The 19366-nt window shown below is 38.6% G+C and overlaps 1 pseudogene across 1 annotated transcript in view; it reads left to right on the top strand.

The window, feature by feature from the left end:
* LOC114896561 overlaps nucleotides 1-13884 on the top strand; it is a 37256-nt pseudogene extending 23372 nt beyond the window's left edge. The window contains exon 2 of the transcript XR_003793831.1: nucleotides 13024-13884. The product of XR_003793831.1 is annotated as an endonuclease V pseudogene (transcript). The remainder of the gene's footprint in view (nucleotides 1-13023) is intronic.
* Nucleotides 13885-19366: the final 5482 nt, after the last annotated feature.

Here is a 19366-nt window from a genome sequence, read left to right as displayed (position 1 = left end):
GTTAAATTTAGTTCAGGATATATAATTTTACAACGCAGGGGAAATAGATCATACATTTTAGAAAGAAAAACACCTTTCATTGGTTAATATTTAAAAAGATTGGTGCTTTAAAAGGAATAACATTTCCATTATCAGAAAAATTAAAACACATAAATATTTTCATTCTTTGATAATACTGGATAAATTAGGCTTCATTATAATTTTTAACTGAATGTATTTCATATTTTTGGTGTTTGTGTTGCTTGTCAAGAGTAAGTCTTGGGAACTCGCATATTATTATTTATTTATTTATATACATTCTCTTTTTCAAAAGGATTTGAGGAGGCTTTGATGTTTGCTTAACCAGCTTCATATCCCAAACAGCATACTGTGTATAATGGAATCATTAAGAAATACTCTTCGACAATGGTGATGATGTTAAATTATGGCCTCTCTAGAGACGAGGGACTATGCCCTATTACTTGTTTATGTATCCCCAATATTGCCTAGTTCAATTCTTTGTAACAGAAGCTCAAAAGAGATTTGGTGAATTGAATTGACAGAATTGTGTCCAGATCTTTATATAACTTATGTCTAAAATTTCTCTCCAGAACACTACAGCGAAATCAGCAAAAAGGTCTGAAGTAATCATTATCCTCAAGTAATACCAAAAAGCCATGTAAAATACCACCCACTTCTAAAATGGATATACCTATGCATTACAATAAACACACCACATGATGGGCTTTTCTAATTTTATTTCCATGGAGTTTTACACCATTCAAGTGGTATTATAAAGAGCCCAATTATAGTTCAGGTCAGGACTAACATTGAATGAGGAGGATGGTGCATGTGGTTACATGTGGTTGTGTGTACCTGTGCATGAGTATGTATGTTTAGAAGGGAAGCAGATTTATTAGCAGAAATAGGACTTCAGGTCTCATAATACCATCACAAATATTCTTTGCAAAGACCAGCAAAGCCAGGTCCTCTTCCCACCCTTTGAAGGTTCTCATCCTGCAGCTCCATATAGGACCCCCATTAGCATTCATCCTAGAGTGCTGGGTCCCTGACTAGAGACAGGTCAGGTGGAGGTTCCATTGTACAACTCAGGATTGCAGAGATGGACTGTTGACTGAAATTTTATCTTTGCTGGTCATTAAACTATATGCAGACAGTGTGATCGCAGTTGGGGATGCAATTAAAATTCAATTCAAAATATATGGTTCCTATCCTCCAGAATTTATAGTCTAGTGAGAAAGACAGGCTCAGACATTTCTAGCCAGCCATAGTCATTTCTGACTATAGACATCAGATGCTAGTCTTTAAGTATGAGTGAAGTGCTGTGTGGGGATTCTGTGGAGGGAGGTTGTTACCTCTGGTACTGTGGAGGAAAATACAGATCTCACTTGACTCTCAATTTTGACAGATGGCTCTGATTAGAACAGCTAGTGCTATGAACTGTAAAATGCTTTTAATAAAATAATTATAATAGTATTTAATTTATTGAACATACACAATGTCCAAGATTCTAGCATTATGCTATACACTTGACTGCATTTCTTATTTTACCCTTAAAAGAGCCCTAGAAGTAGGTACTATTATTATACTTGTTTTATAGATAAAGTAACTGAATTTTAAAGAAGTGACTTACCTAAGGCCACACAATTAGAAAATGGCAGAGCCAGGACATCCACAGAATTCAGGATATTTCAAACCAAATTTTGCACTGCTCAATGTCAGGAAAATATCTGGGTTCCTTGCCTCCATAATATAATGATTCTGATATTTTAAAATATTTCTGTGTTCTGATTTTCCCCTTACCCTCAAGAAAGAAAAGAAATTTAACACAAGACTTAATTTGTAACTCAAGATTTATCTGTCTTTATCGATACAATAGAGTATTAGTTGTCTAACAATTTTTCTAGTTAATTGCTAATCAATTATATATTTCAGATTGCTTGTAATATGTTTCTTTAAGAAGAGTATAGAGAGCTTTATTGGTAGGTTACAATTACAAGATTATACAGTTCCCACCACTGATTTTAAAATAATTAATGAAGACTTATATGGCTGTTAGCATAACTGACACAACCTTGTGTTTTACAGTTCCTCCTGTCCTTTCACTGACCCTACCCAGGACTGTACTGTGTGGTAAATCACTTCTCTGTCGTCAAGGGCTTTGCAGGTAACAGGTATTGTTTAATAATCATTAGGACCAGGTGGCCTCTATGCTCTGTTAGTCCCCAAACAATGATGAAAACCCTTGCTGACGTATTCCTGGTGACCACGAGACTAGTTACCCACTCATAAATCTTGATTTAGGAATGCATGTCCTGCTTCCAAGCACCTACTTTCATACCCCAGGTTAACTATAAAATTATCCAATGGCCCCTCAGTGGTGAGGAGTGCAGCTGTGAATGCTTCCAGATCATTGTCCACCCGATCCAGATCCTACCCTGTGAGTAAGTTACCCTATGATAAACTGATCCATTGATTATATGGAGCTGCCTGCCTCGATTTTTGGTCTCATAATGACTTCTCAGTTCTGTGGACACTTTCGTTCCCTCCATCTTCCAACAAGGCTCAAGTTTCAAGATGGCAAGGACATTATTTCAAAAATGTTAATTTCTGGTTCACTGGGGGCAGCAAGAACCTCTTCAGATATTTTATGTTCAAAAGTGTCAAAATTTCCTATACCAAAATACACAGGCCACAATTTTTGAACAAGATTTATATGGCACACGAGTTACATACCACACCACACCACACCAACCATTCCACCCACCTGGAGCAGGAGCAAAGAAGCTTCTGTAGCTTGTATTACTCCCTTCGAAGCCCAGGAGACCATAATCTCTTTCCACTTGAGAATAAAATTATAGCCTTTATCCAGTAGGTTAGTTTATCAACTGACCTCTGGTTTCCAAATTAATCAACAAGTATACAAGTAGAGCACAATGCCAAAGAAAATGTACAAATGCATCTGGTATCCCAGATTGGATTAAGCAAAGAGCAAATTTAAGTATGTGCTTAGGGTACCACAAAAAGTTAAAATAGCATGTAAGCTGTCATTAGGAGAGAGAAGTATACTTTAATAAACTACATTACACTGATTTTATAAATCAGATTAAAACATTTTTTTGAAATATGTTTGAGAGGTTGAGGGGATGGGGAGGCATCATAACCTTTACAGAGGTTGAGGCCACTAAAGGCAACCAACCCTTCTTTATATCTCAGAGTAGAACAGTTTGTCATAGAATAAAATTGATCAACCAGAATCCCTCCAAATTCTTTATTTGTGACAGATATTGGAAGCTTTTAATATAGTTCACAAAATGGTTCTAGTCAATAATGGGGTCTATTTCTAAGTACTTGTCCTCATGTGGTTTAGAGTTTCAACAGTGGGTTGCTTCGACTGAGGTTTCAATAGGAGAAATTGTGGACAGGCTTCAGTGGATGTTTATTGAATTAATGAAACAGAAGCAAAAGACCTGGATTCAAGACCCACTTTTTTTCATTTCTAACCTGTGACCTTGGATCACTTACCTTGAGCTTAGGTTTCTACATCCATAAAATGAAAATTACATTATGTACTTCGTGGGGTTGTTATGATGATTAAATGAGATAATGTAAGTGAGATTATCTCATTAAGGTAGTTGAATCTCTTATTTGGGGTTGGGAGGATTAGAAATGAGACACTTATTTAAGGAATTGTATTAAAATCCTTCATAACCTCCCCATAATGATTCATTCATTCATCATTAAAAGTATATAGAATACCTACAGTACAGTATTAGGTACAGAGAATCTTCCATGATAAAACCTTAGGAAAGAGGACTTTTTATGTCCATTTGGAAATAGTTTACAAACTACATAGTCTTTGATAGAGTCTGCAACAATTCATTGTAGTTTCAACCTAACCATACCTCCCTGGTGCCGCCCCCCCAACTTTGAATAAGAGAGGGAGTGAGAGTGTCTGTTTTACACTTTACAATACAAGTTACCTAGTGATTTTCAAAAAGCAAAGTTTAATGGCTTGGTACTTTTAGAGTCACAAAATAGGTGCAAATGTCAAAACTGCCCAACCAAAATGTCACCCCCTCTGCGAACTTGCACCCAAAATGTCACCTCCTCTTGAAGGCATCCTCCTCTCTGGTCTCTAAGATTTCACAAATGCTGTTCCACCTGTCTGAATCATGCTCTCCTGACCTCCCTACCTCAGGTCATTGGCTCCTACCCAAACTTCAGCACTCTCTTCAGTCATTCTCTGTCCTGGGTGGCTCCTCTGTCCTCACTCCTACTGTTCCCAGTCTAAATAGGGGCCTTTCTCACCCTTATAATAGGAATATTAAAATGAAATCAAGTTTGTTTTTTTCTTAACTGGAAAGATCATTTAAAACGTGTTAGTAGTGGAAACAATCATTCACCTTTGAAGCAGATTCTTTTGCTTTAGGAATATCACTAGAATACTTTTATAAACATAACAACCACCATTGTTCTTGGAGAAAAATATTAAGTCATCTTTAATCTGAAAGCTAGTACTTCAGAGATGTGAAACAAGCCACTGATCATTGTACATTCTGTTGTCTTTAGCATAAATACACCCTTGCAGAGACAGAGACAGGTAATGTTAAGTTTTTTCCTAAGTATTTAATCTTGCCTCTGAACCCACCTCCCACCCCTGACCCAGGAGATATGTATATCTTTTATAAAAGAATTTTTTTCTCACAGACTGGTTTGGAACAGTCCATTTTGGGCTTTCACTTAACATCGTGTTAGAGTGAAGATCTGGGATGGCCTTGGAACAGATTTACCGTGGCTGAATTCTTGGCAACGCATCTATGGGTTTTTTTATTGAATAACCCAGACTTTGAAGTATGTCTTCTAAACTGTGGCATTGTCTTGTCTATTCCCCTGAGGCTAAAGAGTACCTGCTGGGTGAGGGTGAAGGAATTGGGTGTTTCCACTGTCAATCATCCTTGGGTGGGAGATGAGGTAGGCCTGGGCAGGGACTGGGAGTAGGCAGACTTCTTCCCAGTTAATAGACAAAGGAGAGGTAAGTGTAGAAACTCCACAATGTGTAGATGCCTGGGGTGACCTGACACATGGAACAGTCTCTGACATACAATATCAATTTATTTATATTTAATATTGATGGAAGATCCTAAGAGTAGCAAGTCTCTTTTAATGGCAGCTGAGTTAAAAGGTACTTTCTATGTTGTGCTTGAATTATCCCTAAGCCTTCAGTTAAGCGTTAAGTATTTCAGTAGGCTTGGCTGTGCTCTAGGGAATTAAGGGAGAACTTTGTGCACGCATCTAGTGTGAAGCAAAGAAGAGCAGCAGCAGCACTAAAAGGCACTTACAGGACATCAAAAAATAAACTGTGGAATATGGAGCTCTAACATCCAGATCAAGATGGCTAGTCAATTGGTCAGTGATCATCGGACAGATTGTGGAACATGGAAGTGTTCCTTGGAGATTTATAGAACTTATTTGGGAAGCAAATCCAGTAAAAGAACAGATTTCCCACAGTTCTCCCCGAGGGCTATTGCTATTGTTTGTGGGAACACTGATAGAAAAGTATGTGCTTTTTAAAGGTTAAAAAACTTGGACTCCACTCTTCATTTTGTCTTTTCTACAGAACCATCAACTTATTGACAATAAGGACTGTGTCTCTTTTATCTTTGCATCATCACAGTTTCTAGAACAGTGTCTGGAACACAATAGGTACTCAAAAATATTTGCTGAGTTACACGTGCATAAAGTCTGTCACAATATTGTCTTCAACTTGATGAGCTGACTTAGGTCAATAGTCATTTAAAACTGGTTGTGAAACTGGAAACCAAAAAACTCCCAGAAGAAAACATAGGCAGAACACTCTTTGACATAAATTGTAGCAATATTTTTTGGATCTGTTTCCTAAGGCAAAGGAAACAAAAGCAAAAATAAACAAGTGGGACCTGATTAAACTTAAAAGCTTTTGTACAGCAAAGGAAACCATCGACAAAATGAAAACACAACCTACTGAATGGAAGAAAATATTTGCAAATGATGACCAATAAGAGGTTAATATCCAAAATATACAAACAGCTCATACAACTCAATATCAAAAAACCTCAAACAACCCTATTAAAAAATGGGCATAAGACCTGAATAGATATTTTTCCAAAGAAGACATACAGATAGCCAACACACATGTGAAAAGATGCTCAACACTGCTAATCACTAGAAAAATGCAAATCAAAATCACAATAAGATATCACCTCACACCTGTCAGAATGTCTAAAAGACCATAAATAACAAATGTTGGCGAGGATGTGGAGAAAAGGGAACCCTTGTACACTGTTGGTAGGAATACAAATTAGTGCAGTTCCTATGGAAAACAGTACAGAAGTTCCTCAAAAACACTAAAAATAGAACTACCAGATTATCCAGCAATTTCATTCCTAGGTATATATCCAAAGAAAACAAAAACAATTTAAAAAGATACATGCACCCCAATGTTCATAGCAGCATTGTTTACAATAGCAAAGATATGGAAGCAACTTAAGTATCCATCAACAGATGAATGGATAAAGAAGATGTGATACACACACACACACACACACACACACACACAAAATACGGAACGAAATACTACTCAGCCATAAAAAAAGAATGAAAGTTTGCCATTTGTAACAACATGGATGGACCTGGAGGGTACTATGCCTAGTGAAATAAGTCAGATAGAGATAGACAAATACTGTATGTTATCACTTGTATGTGGAATCTAAAAAATAAAACAAATGAATGAATATAACAAAACAGAAACAGACTCACAGATATAGAGTACAAACTAATGGTTACCAGTGGTGAGAGGGAAGTGGGGAGGGGCAAGATAAGGGTAGGGTTTTAAGAGGTACAAACTACTATGTATAAAATAAATAAGAAAAAGGATACATTGTACAGCACAGGGAATATAGCCAATATTTCATAATAACTTTAATTGGAGTATAACCTATAAAAATTTTGAATCACTATGTTGTATACCTGAAACTAATATAATATTGTAAACCAACAATACCTCAATTAAAAAAACTGGTTATTAGAAATATACTGAAATAGAATTAGTAAGATACCTTGATACTCTCTATTGTAAGGCTGTTGCTATAACTTTCAAACTGGAAAATATGTTTTAAGCACAGATTCCTGCAAAAAGCTGCACAATCATCACATATTGCCAGAGAATCAGGAAACCAGAAGAGACCTGAAGGCTATTTAGTTCCCTCACTTTATGAATGAAGAAATTAAAGTCCGGAGTGAAAAAGTAACTTGTCCAGAGTCACACATCTCACCAATGGTGGAGCCAGGGCTAGGTTGCACCTGTTCTGATTCATTGCTCTTCTTCTTAGTACTACATCATACACTTCTACTAAATCATACCAGTCATGGGTCCGTGGCTAGATGGGCAGTTGATAGTATTTATTTGTATTTTATGTTTAAAAAATACTCTGAAACAATAGATGGTGCCGAGATTTTTTTACATCATACTTTGCTTGATTTTATGAGCACTGAAGATCCTTAAAAGTCCTAAACAGTGATTTTCATACCTGGCTCTAAAAAGACCTATGCCAGGGTCCTAGCCCAAGCCAGCAGGACTCAGGCATTGGTATTTTTGAAAAAGCTTCCCCAAATGTTTATAATTGCAATCAAGATTGAAAATCATTGTTCTAAAATAGTTTTATTTAATGTCCTTATCCATTTTTCAATCCCTTTGTTTACATTTCCCAACTTCTCCCTGATGTCCTCCTCTATGATTAACTGGGAGACACAGAATGCACAGTCCTCATTTGGATTTCACTGATGACCAGTGGGAACTTCCTAAATTAGTGCAGTTCAATGCTAAAACCATTTAATTTACATTAAACACAAAAGACATTTCCACCTGCTTGGGACAACACAGTATTGCATTATTTTAGAGAATAGGTTTCCATAGAATCACATGATCAGCAAGAAGCATATCATTCAAACCTCAGCCACTAGGGAAATTTTTACCTATAGTGCATGTCCTTTTTGTTCAAAATCATTACGGAGAAGTATTTTGTATTTTCTTTTGTTATTCTTTGCCACAATGCTGAGAATGTTCTTTACTTAACCAATTTAATGTAACTGCTGTCTTCTGTGGAAATGAAGAACAATGAACAGATTGCCTGTTTACGTATCTTTTCTTTAGTTGTGGACTCACAAATTCGAAACTTAGCCTTCTTTTCTTCAGGCTAATAATAACTTAACCTGTCATTATGGCCTATATTTTATAACCATTTATAGTTTTCATTCCTTCTCTCTGAACATAATTAGAGCACTGTGTAATAAAATAGTTATTTACCTTTGCTTTAGCATGTCATCTAAAGGTGAAAAATGCAATGAGGTCAACATTTTTAAGTATCATTACCTTCATACTCAAATACTTTCCATTTTATACCTTATTTTTCAATTTTAAGACATAAAATACAGTTACTGGGTAATAAATTATAATTATCTTACCTTGTATCTGAAAATAGAATGCAAACATAAAGCTTTCTTGCTTTGGTAATTTCTGTAATTTATACACAGCATTGATGAGGCCCTAGGTATAATTCAAATGTACAGACTGCACCCAAAATACCATAAACATAAGCTTTTCTCAGAGCAAATCGTCACTGAAGCGCCAGCTCAGACAACAGAATTAGTCATTAACTCTTCAGGCAGCCTTTACATTTTCTTTATATAGTGTTATCTATACTCATCGTAATATTGTGCCATTTTTACCAGCTAGTTAAGATTTCATTGTATAAACAGTAGCTGAATATATTCATGTCAAAGATAATCATTCCTTTAAAAGGTTTCTTTGTCAGGTGTTCATTAAAGTGGATTTCACATCAAAATGATAGTCACTAATATAAGGCAAACATTTTACCCATTTGGCAGGTCTTTTTAAAAATTTAATTTTATTAGCACTGTATCAAATCCTCAGCCTATATTATATCTCCTTAACAGCACAAAAATGTGTTTTATGAATGCACACAGTTGATGGGCATCCAAAGTGGAATAATCTGTGTATCATTTACAAATACAGGAGACCACAATAGAAGTGATGCTGCTCATGAACGTATCAGAAATTCACCATTAAAAATATCTATTTTCACCAATGGTATACTTTGTAAACAGTGCTTTCACTTTCTTAATATTGGCCTTCAGAAATTCATTTTTTGATAAATTCCCTAAATAAAGGCTTCTTCCCAGCTGATGTTTACCACTCCGGGCTGCATGAAGCACTGGCATTTTGCTTCAAGACAGGAGGTAACAGGAATAAATACAGCACCAGCTACATTTCCTCTGCATCAGATATGTGAATGTTTTGAGCATTGTAATGGGTAGCGTGGGTGACACAGAATTTCACAAAATCGCCCACACAAAGAGCAGCCCTTCTTCAGAAGGCACAGCAGACACCATTTTGTCTCATTCCAAAGCAGTTCACAACCTTCTCCAGTTTTTCAGTTGAAGCTTTCAGACACTAAGTTTTTAATCTAAACCTGATGGGACATGATGAATTTTTAGGAGGGTAATTTGATTTCTAGACAGTAGGAGGGAGAATAGAAAAGGGCAAGAATTGAGGTCACAGCTGTAAATATCTCTGAGTTCTCTGAAGGAGTAAATTAAAGTGAGAATAGCCTTTATTTTTAGTTATATAGACACTGATAGGCATTAAATTAATGCCAGTGTAAGATTTCATTCTTACATTTCTTCATAGGAGGGATCCATATTTGCCCTGGGGGCTTGGTGGCAAAGGGGTCAGGGTAGGGGTAAGTCATGAAACCCACTCCATGTCTTTCTGGGGAGATACGTGAGAAACCAGTTGTGGGCTGCTGCCTAGGAAGCCCCGCCCACTAAGAAGACCTCTTGGGACTCTGATTGGCCTATGAATGTGTTAATCACAATTATATCAATATATGCTGTGCTGTAGCTGTTTGTGGGGAGATTTTAAGGGATTTTTAGCTTTGTTTGCTTTTGCTTTAGATTTTGGCAAGCCAAAGGATATATCTAAGTGAGAGCTGGCTTTTAACATTGTAACCTGACTCTTCCCAAATTTACCGTCACTGCTTAAAACATTTTGGCGTATATTATTAGAATTCCCTTCTACTCCAACGGCTCATCTTTTTCTATATCCTGAGTACTATCAATCTTCATCCTTTGAGGGAAGATTTTATTTTGTGTATGTATTTGTTTCTTATTGTGGAAAACAGACATAACAAAATTTGTCATTTTAAAGTGTACAATTTAGTGGCATTTAGTGGCTTCACAATGTTGTGCAACCATTACTACCGATCTAGTTCTAGAACATTTTCATCACCCCTGCTGAAAAAGCAGTCACTCCACATTACCCCCTCCCCTAGCCCCTGACAACGGCTAATCTGCCATCTCTATGGATTTGCCTATTCTGGATATTTCACATAAACGGAACCATACAACATGTGTCCTTTTGTGTCTGCATTCTTTCACATGTAATGTTTTTGAGGATCATCCATGTTGTATCTGTATTTGTTTTGAAGCAACAGAAGTCAAATAGAGCCTAGTCTGGTCAGTTGGCTGAGTATATACTGTTTGAAAAGAGTTTAAGTGATATTACAAAGTAAATGAGATTAATTTTCCTATGTGCTCATGTTTTGGTTTTTTGCCCTTGAATATATAGGTTCTATTTACACTAAAAAACAAAAAAACCCCACACCAAATAAACACCACAATACATTATTACCTATACTCAGAATATAAGTATTGCTTGATTACTGCCAAGTAGACTTAGGTTCTCTTTTTCGGGGGTGGGAGTTGGCCAAAGGATGTGATGCTGAAGATGTTACACAGAAACTGACATCCCCCCAATGAAAAATATGAGGTACTGTATCTGAATCCAGATCTTAGGTGACTATAAGGCAAAGTATTCAAGTTACGCTTTTGTAGCCTCTCTTTGTAACATCCTCCCTTTTAATTGCCCACTCTCCTAGTTCTCCCATTAAGGTGAAATATCTAGTTAATAACATAAATTCAATCTAAAATATTTATGACTTAATGAATTTAGAAACTAATGAAGATATCCTTGCTTAATTCTACAAATTAATTAACTTTTGATCAATAAGTGGAGAGAGATGTTAAGGGAAGGATCCTCTCTTGTTCTCTCAAATCACACCACATGGACCAGTGTGGTTCTCAAACTTTTTTGTGTCTAAGAATCACTAGGATATTTGTTTTAAAATATAAATTCCTAGACCCCAGAAATTCTGATTCAGTCTGGGTGAGGAGCAGAAATCTCTACTTTCAATAACTATCCTAGGTTGGTGGTCCTCAGACTTTAGTGTGTATCAGAATCACTCTGAGGCCTTGTTAAAACACAGATTTCTGGACCTCAGAATCTAGAGTTTCTGATTCATAGGTCTGGAGTGGGGCCTGACAGTTTACCTAACAAGATCCCAGGTGATGCTGATGTTGCTGGTTGGGGACCATGTTTTGAGAACCACAGTCTTAGGTGATTCTAAAATAACTGTGCCTTGGCTACATTTGGAACCATACTGATAAACTAATCACAATTCTGCAAATCAAGCTAAGCCTGTATGGCAGCCTGTGATAAAAGGGCTTGGCTTTCACAGGGGTGGAATAAAATAAACCTTTGTCCCTAGCTGTGGAAGCATCAATAATTTTCACAAACAATTTTAATAGGGTACTATTTTAATCTAAAATATCAGTTAAGGACCTAAAACCAATGCACGAAAAACAATATTTTCTTTTGACTTTCAGGTGTACATATAAAAATTTGTGAATTATTGTTACAGACTTCATTTAAAATAATTTATATATAAAAAAACAACTGGGGACTTCCCTGGTGGTGCAGTAGTTAAGAATCCGCCTGCCAACGCAGGGGACATGGGTTTGAGCCCTGGTCTGGGAAGACCCCACATGCCACAGAGCAACTAAGCCCACGCGCCACAACTACTGAGCCAGTGTGCTGCAACTACTGGAGCCCATGTGCCTAGAGCCCCTGCTCCGCAACAAGAGAAGCCACCACAATGAGAAGCCTGCGCACCACAAAGAAGAGTAGCCCCGGCTAGCCGCAACTAGAGAAAGCCCGCGCGCAGCGACAAAGACCCAACACAGCCAAAACTAAATAAAATTTTTAAAAAAAACTGAAGCACTTAAGAAAATCACTGTTTAATGGCTTGGGGTTTCGATAGAAAACTGATTCAGGGGTACAGCCTACTGGATAATTCTGAGATTGCAAAGGAAAAAATTGTCATGGGAGTTTTAACATTTAATATCGTTCTTTTATGTATTAATTTCTTTCCATGTTTCTTTATAAGCATGGTATAATGGAAACATCATGAACTTTGGAGGTTCAAGATCTTTCTTTGCCTTGTGACTTTCCTTGCTATATGACCTTGGGCAAGTTACTCAAGCTTCAGGTTCCTACACTGTATAATGGGGTAACACAATAATTACTAGCCAGCAGAGCTATTATGATAATTAGGAAATAAAACATTTAAATTTCCAGCATAATGTTGGACTTACTGCAGAAACTATGTCCTTTACACACACACACACACACACACATATACCAACAAACATAAAAGAAAAAGAACTCTGTTTCTGACCTTTCTATACAAGTTCCCTAAACTTAATTCTGCTTTGAAGCAACATTTACCAGCACATGTGGGGACTCCATGTTGGTGTTTCTCTGCATTTTGACTTCTGATAGTTCTATGCTTTAATGAGTTAGGGAAAACCAGGCAGTGGAAGAGCCTCATCACCTTTTGCTGGTATTAAAACTTAACGATGGGGCTTCCCTGGTGGCGCAGTGGTTGAGAGTGTGCCTGCCGATGCAGGGAACACGGGTTCGTGCCCCTGTCCGGGAGGATCCCACATGCCGCGGAGCGGCTGGGCCCGTGAGCCATGGCCGCTGAGCCTGCGCGTCCCGAGCCTGTGCTCCGCAATGGGAAAGGCCACAACAGTGCGAGGCCAGCGTACCGCAAAAAAAACAAGGGCCGTGCCGTGGCCCGAAAGGCGGCTGGGAGGCCGCCAGAGGAAACACTGTCGCTCTGGAAACTGGAGCAAGCCCTGTTGAAGACGCTTGTCGTCGACCAGGACACGGAGGCGTGGCAACGAGACCCCGCCTTTTCAGGCCTGCAGAGGGTTGGGGGCGTGGACGTGTCCTTTGTGAAGGGCGACGGCGTCAGCGCCTGTGCCTCCCTGGTGGTGCTCAGCTACCCTGAGCTCGAGGTGATGTATGAGGACTGTCGCATGGTAAGCCTGACAGGCCCCTGTGTGTCAGGCTTCCTGGCCTTCCAAGAGGTGCCCTTCCTGGTGGACGTGGTACAGTGGCTGCGGCAGAAGGAGCCCCGCCTCATGCCCCAGGTCCTTTTTGTGGATGGAAATGGGGTGCTCCACCACCGAGGCTTTGGGGTGGCCTGCCACCTTGGTGTTCTCACATACCTGTCCAGCATCGGGGTGGCTAAGAAACTCCTGCAGGTGGACAGGCTGGAGAACAACGCTCTGCACAAGGAGAAGATACGGCTCCTGAAGGCTGGAGGAGACTCATTTCCTCTGATGGGAGGTTCTGGGACCATCCTGGGCATGGCGCTGAAGAGCCATGACCACAGCACCAAGCCCCTCTATGTCTCTGTGGGCCACAAAATGAGCCTGGAGGCAGCCGTGCACCTGAGCCATGGCTGCTGCAAGTTTCAGATCCTGGAGCCCCTGCACCAGGCTGACATCCACTCCCCAGACTACATCCACAGGACCCTGGGAGTCCAAGGGGCCACTGCCTTGCGGCCGAAAGGAGCAAGAAGGCACAGAGGCCAAAGCCATGCCCCCAGGGAGTCTCAGAAGAGCCCGCAGATTTAGAAATTATCCATTGACTTTCTGCCATGGGGCTTGAGAGTTCATTCCCTCTCACATAGCCTCTCATACACTTTCCTTCCACCCATCTTCTCATTTTCATTGAATCAGAATTCAATGTCTGCGTTATTCTTTCTTTGCACATACTACTCAAAGCTGAGTAATGTAATGTGATTACATCTCCTTTTTTGTACAACCTCTTATTTTTCCTGCACTTGATAACTGCCTCATGTTTTGGGTTTGGTTTATTTTCTCTGTATCCATTCTTATTCCAAAACCCTGCAATGGAAATATAAATTGGTACATTAAAAGCATCAGGCCATCTTGAATTTATCTTTTTCTCAGAGCCTGTGGTAGCCAGCTTCCAAGATGGCCTCCTGTGGCTGGTGTAGCCCTATGGCCACACTGAACCTGGTCCATCTGTATGACCAATGGAGGTGTGGGTGTGTGAGGGTGTGTCACTTCTGATACTAGGCCTAAAACACATTGGGAATTTTGTCTGGATGGTGCCCCCTTCTTCTCTCTCCCCCCTCATCATTCAGTTTGAGAGAAGTCAGCTGCTGTGTTGTAAACTGCTCTGTGAAGTCCACATGGCAGAGAACTGAGCCCACCTGCCAGTCACCATGTGAGGGAGTCATCTTGGACAGCCTCCAGCCCTGCTCAAGCCTTTAGATGCCCTCAGCCCTGGCTGTCATCTGACTGCAACCTCAGGAGAGACCCTGGGACAGAACCACCTAGCCAGTCTGCTTCCAGGTTCCTATCTCACCGTTTCCGAGTATCTCACCTTTGTTCTGGAATAATATTTTTATGCAGCAGAACATAATTAATACAGAGCCACTCCTCCCATAAAAACAAACAAAAAAAAAACCTTAACGATGAAATGAAGCATCTCAGCTAAATACTTTCCAGTAAAAAAATTGTTTAAGTAGAAACCATACTCAGTGCCTTCAGTCAATTAATTCCCTCAGTTCATTCTCAGAGAAGACACTTATAAATTGATCCTTATCTAAGATAAACAACAGAAAATGAGATCATATTAATGTCAAGGCCCAAATTGTGATGTTTCTGGACATGCTTAGGAACTCACATCTTGAGTTCTTCAAATCTCCCTGTGATTCGTGGAGTGTCCATGGTGGTCTCAAGTGTGCTTGGAAATGGGTTCACTCATGTTTTCAGCTCTGGCTTCCTGGTCAAGCAACCCAGAGTTGTGATTCAGTGATCTCCTGTTGGGCCCAGGGATCTGCATTAAAAGAAGTACTCCTGGAGATTCTGAAGAAAGGCATCCTTTTTTTTTTAACATCTTTATTGGAGTATAATTGCTTTACAGTGGTGTGTTAGTTTCTGATGTATAACAGTGAATCAGCTATATGTATACATATATCCCCATATCCCCTCCCTCTTGCATCTCCCTCCCACCCTCCCTATCCCACCCCTCTAGGTGGTCACAAAGCAACAAGCTGATCTCCCTGTGCTATGCGGCTGCTTCCCACTAGCTATCTATTTTACATTTGGTAGTGTATATATGCCCATGCCACTCTCTCACTTCTTCCCAGCTTACCCTTCCCTCTCCCCGTGTCCTCAAGTCCATTCTCTACATCTGCATCTTTATTCCTGTCCTGCCCCTAGGTTCTTCAGAACCTTTTTTTTTTACATTCCATATATATGTGTTAGCATACGGTATTTGTTTTTCTCTTTCTGACTTACTTCACTCTGTATGACAGACTCTAGGTCCATCCACCTCACTACAAATAACTCAATTTCCTTTCTTTCTATGGTTGAGTAATATTCCATTGTATATATGTGTCACATCTTCTTTATCCATTCATCTGTTGATGGACATTTAGGTTGCTTCCATGTCCTGGCTATTGTAAATAGTGCTGAAATGAACATTGTGGTACATGACTCTTTTTGAATTATGGTTTTCTCAGTAGTGGGATTGCTGGGTCATATGGTAGTTCTATTTTTAGTTTTTTAAGGAACCTCCATACTGTTCTCCATAGTGGCTGTATCAATTTACATTCCCACCAACAGTGCAAGAGGGTTCCCTTTTCTCCACACCCTCTCCAGCATTTACTGTTTGTAGATTTTTTAATCATGGCCATTCTGACTGGTGTGAGATGATACCTCATTGTAATTTTGATTTGCATTTCTCTAATGATTAGTGACATTGAGCATCCTTTCATGTGTTTGTTGGCAATCTGTATATCTTCTTTGGAGAAATGTCTATTTAGGTCTTCTGCCCAGTTTTGGATTGGGTTGTTTGTTTTTTTGATATTGAGCTGCTTGAGCTGCTTGTATATTTTGGAGATTGATCCTTTGTCAGTTGCTTCGTTTGAAAATATTTTTTCCCATTCTGAAGGTTGTCTTTTCATCTTGTTTATGTTTTCCTTTGCTGTGCAAAATCTTTTAAGCTTCATTAGGTCCCATTTATTTATTTTTGTTTTTATTTCCCTTTCTCTAGGAGGTGGGTCAAAAAGGATCTTGCTGTGATTTATGTCAGAGTGTTCTTCCTCTAAGAGTTTTATAGTGTCTGGCCTTACCTTTAGGTCTTTAATCCATTTTGAGTTTATTTTTGTGTATGGTGTTAGGGAGTGTTCTAATTTCATGCTTTTACATGTAGCTGTCCATTTTTCCCAGCACCACTTATTGAAGAGGCTGTCTTTTCTCCATTGTATATTCTTGCCTCCTTTATCAAAGATAAGGTGACCATATGTGCATAGGTTTATCTCTGGACTTTCTATCCTGTTCCACTGATCTGTATTTCTGTTTTTGTGCGAGTACCATACTTTCTTGATTACTGTAGCTTTGTAGTATAGTATGAAGTCAGGGAGTCTGATTTCTCCAGCTCTGTTTTTCTTTCTCAAGATTGCTTTGGCTATTCGTGGTCTTTTGTGTTTCCATAGAAATTTTAAGATTTTTTGTTCTAGTTCTGTGAAAAATGCCATTGGTAGTTTGATAGGGATTGCATTGAATCTGTAGATGGCTTTGGGTAGTATAGTCACTTTCGCAATGTTGATTCTTCAATCCAAGAACATGGTATATCTCTCCATCTGTTTGTATCATTTTTAATTTCTGTCATCAGTGTCTTATAGTTTTCTGCATACAGTTCTTTTGTCTCCTTAGGTAGGTTTATTCCTAGGTATTTTCTTCTTTTGGTTGCAATGGTAAATGGGAGTGTTTTCTTAATTTCTCTTTCAGATTTTTCATCATTAGTGTATAGGAATGCAAGAGATTTTTGTGCATTAATTTTGTATCCTGCTACTTTGCCAAATTCATTGATTAACTCTAGTAGTTTTCTGGTAGCATCTCCGGTAGGATTCTCTATGTATAGTATCACATCATCTGCAAACAGTACAGTTTTACTTCTTTTCTGATTTGGATTCCTTTTATTTCTTTTTCTTCTCTGATTGCTGTGGTTAAAACTTCCAAAACTATGCTGAATAAAAGTGGTGAGAGTGGGCAACCTTGTCTTCTTCCTGATCTTAGTGGAAATGGTTTCAGTTTTTCACCATTGAGAACGATGTTTGCTGTGGGTTTGTCATATATGGCCTTTATTATGTTGAGGTAAGCTCCCACTGTGCCTACTTTCTGGAGGGTTTTGATCGTAAATAGGTGTTGAATTTTGTCAAAAGCTTTTTCTGCATCTATTGAGATGATTATATGGTTTTTATCTTTCAATTTGTGAATATGGTTTATCACATTGATTGATTTGCATACATTGAAGAATCCATGCATTCCTGGGATAAACCCCAATTGATCATGGTGTAGGATCCTTTTAATGTGCTGTTGGATTCTGTTTGCTAGTATTTTGTTGAGAATTTCTGCATCTATGTTCATCAGTGATATGGGCCTGTAGTTTTCTTTTTTTGTGACATCTTTGTCTGGTTTTGGTATCAGTGATGGTGGCCTTGTAGAATGAGTTTTGGAGTGTTCCTCCCTCTGCTATATTTTGGAAGAGTTTGAGAAGGATAAGTGTTAGCTCTTGTCTAAATGTTTGATAGAATTCACCAGTGAAGCCATCTGGTCCGGGGCTTTTGTTTGTTGGAAGATTTTTAATCACAGTTTCAATTTCAGTGCTTGTGATTGGTCTGTTTATATTTTCTCTTTCTCCCTGTTTCAGTCTTGGAAGGTTGTACTTTTCTAAGGATTTGTCCATTTCTTCCAGGTTGTTCATTTTATTGGCATAGAGTTGCTTGTAGTAATCTCTCATGACCCTTTGTACTTCTGCAGTGTCAGTTTTTACTTTTCCTTTTTCGTTTGTAATTCTGTTGATTTGAGTCTTTTTCCTTTTTTTCTTGATGAGTCTGGCTAATGGTTTATCAATTTTGTTTATCTTCTCAAAGAACCAGCTTTTAGTTTTATTGATCTTTGCTATCATTTCCTTCATTTCTTTTTCATTTATTTCTTACCTGATCTTTATGATTTCTTTCCTTCTGCTAACTTTGGGGTATTTTTTGTTCTTTTTTCTCTAATTGCTTTAGGTGTAAGGTTAGGTTGTTTATTTGAGATTTTTCTTGTTTCTTGAGGTAGGATTGTATTGCTATAAATTTCCCTCTTAGAACTGCTTTTGCTGCATCCCATAGGTTTTGGGTCATCACGTTTTCATTGTCATTTGTTTCTAGGTATTTTTTGACTTCCTTTTTGATTTCTTCAGTGATATCTTGGTTATTTAGTAGTGTATTGTTTAGCCTCTATGTGTTTGTAATTTTTACAGTTTTTTTTCCTGTAATTGATATCTAGTCTTATAGTGTTGTGGTCGTAAAAGATACTTGATTCAATAAGGGATCCATTTTTTAACATCGTGTGAAAAAAATCTTGCATTAGGAGCACTGCCCTGAGATCCAGCAGAAATCAGTTGTTCTGCTCCCACTTGCTGTAACTACTGGAATAGAATTGAGCAGTACTCTACGTTCAGTGAGAACTCTTCACTGGTTAAGTAGAATATCACTTATAATGGCCAGGGGGCACTGTGGTTCAAGTTAAGTGTCCTTTTGATTCTAGTGTGCCAAACCACAGTGATATATGAGGCTCTTGCTGCAGTAAAAGACCACTCTTGAAGGGGACACTATTCCTTCCTCCTTATCTGCTGCCCCAGAGTTATAGAGCCAGATTGTTGAAGTTAGCTCGGGATTCAGCACAGAGTGTTGCACAAGAAGTCATTCAATAAATATGTATTGAATGGAATCCTTGTGGTGCTATACTACCAGTTATATCAATTGATTAGTTTAATTGGAGTTTAATTGGAAGATAAATTTATTTGGCTTTGTAGTCATGACTAAGAAGTCATTCCAAGACTTGGGTTCCCATCCAATGTAGCTCTACTCCAGGTAACTCAGGACTAGGAGTTTGGGGAAGTTTGTGCCCTGATGTGTATTTTCCAGATATAGCTTTGTCTACACACAATTCACTTATGGTAGTTTATCAAAAATCACATTCCATCAACATTCGTAGAGTTAGACTAGGGTTTGGGTGAGGTTCATGTGAAGAG

Source organism: Monodon monoceros, unplaced genomic scaffold, assembly GCF_005190385.1.
Source record: "Monodon monoceros isolate NGI ecotype Baffin Bay Population unplaced genomic scaffold, NGI_Narwhal_1 Super_Scaffold_16, whole genome shotgun sequence".
NCBI lineage: Eukaryota > Metazoa > Chordata > Mammalia > Artiodactyla > Monodontidae > Monodon > Monodon monoceros.
Note: the sequence above shows the minus strand (reverse complement) of the source record. Positions and strands in the feature narration are given on the sequence as shown.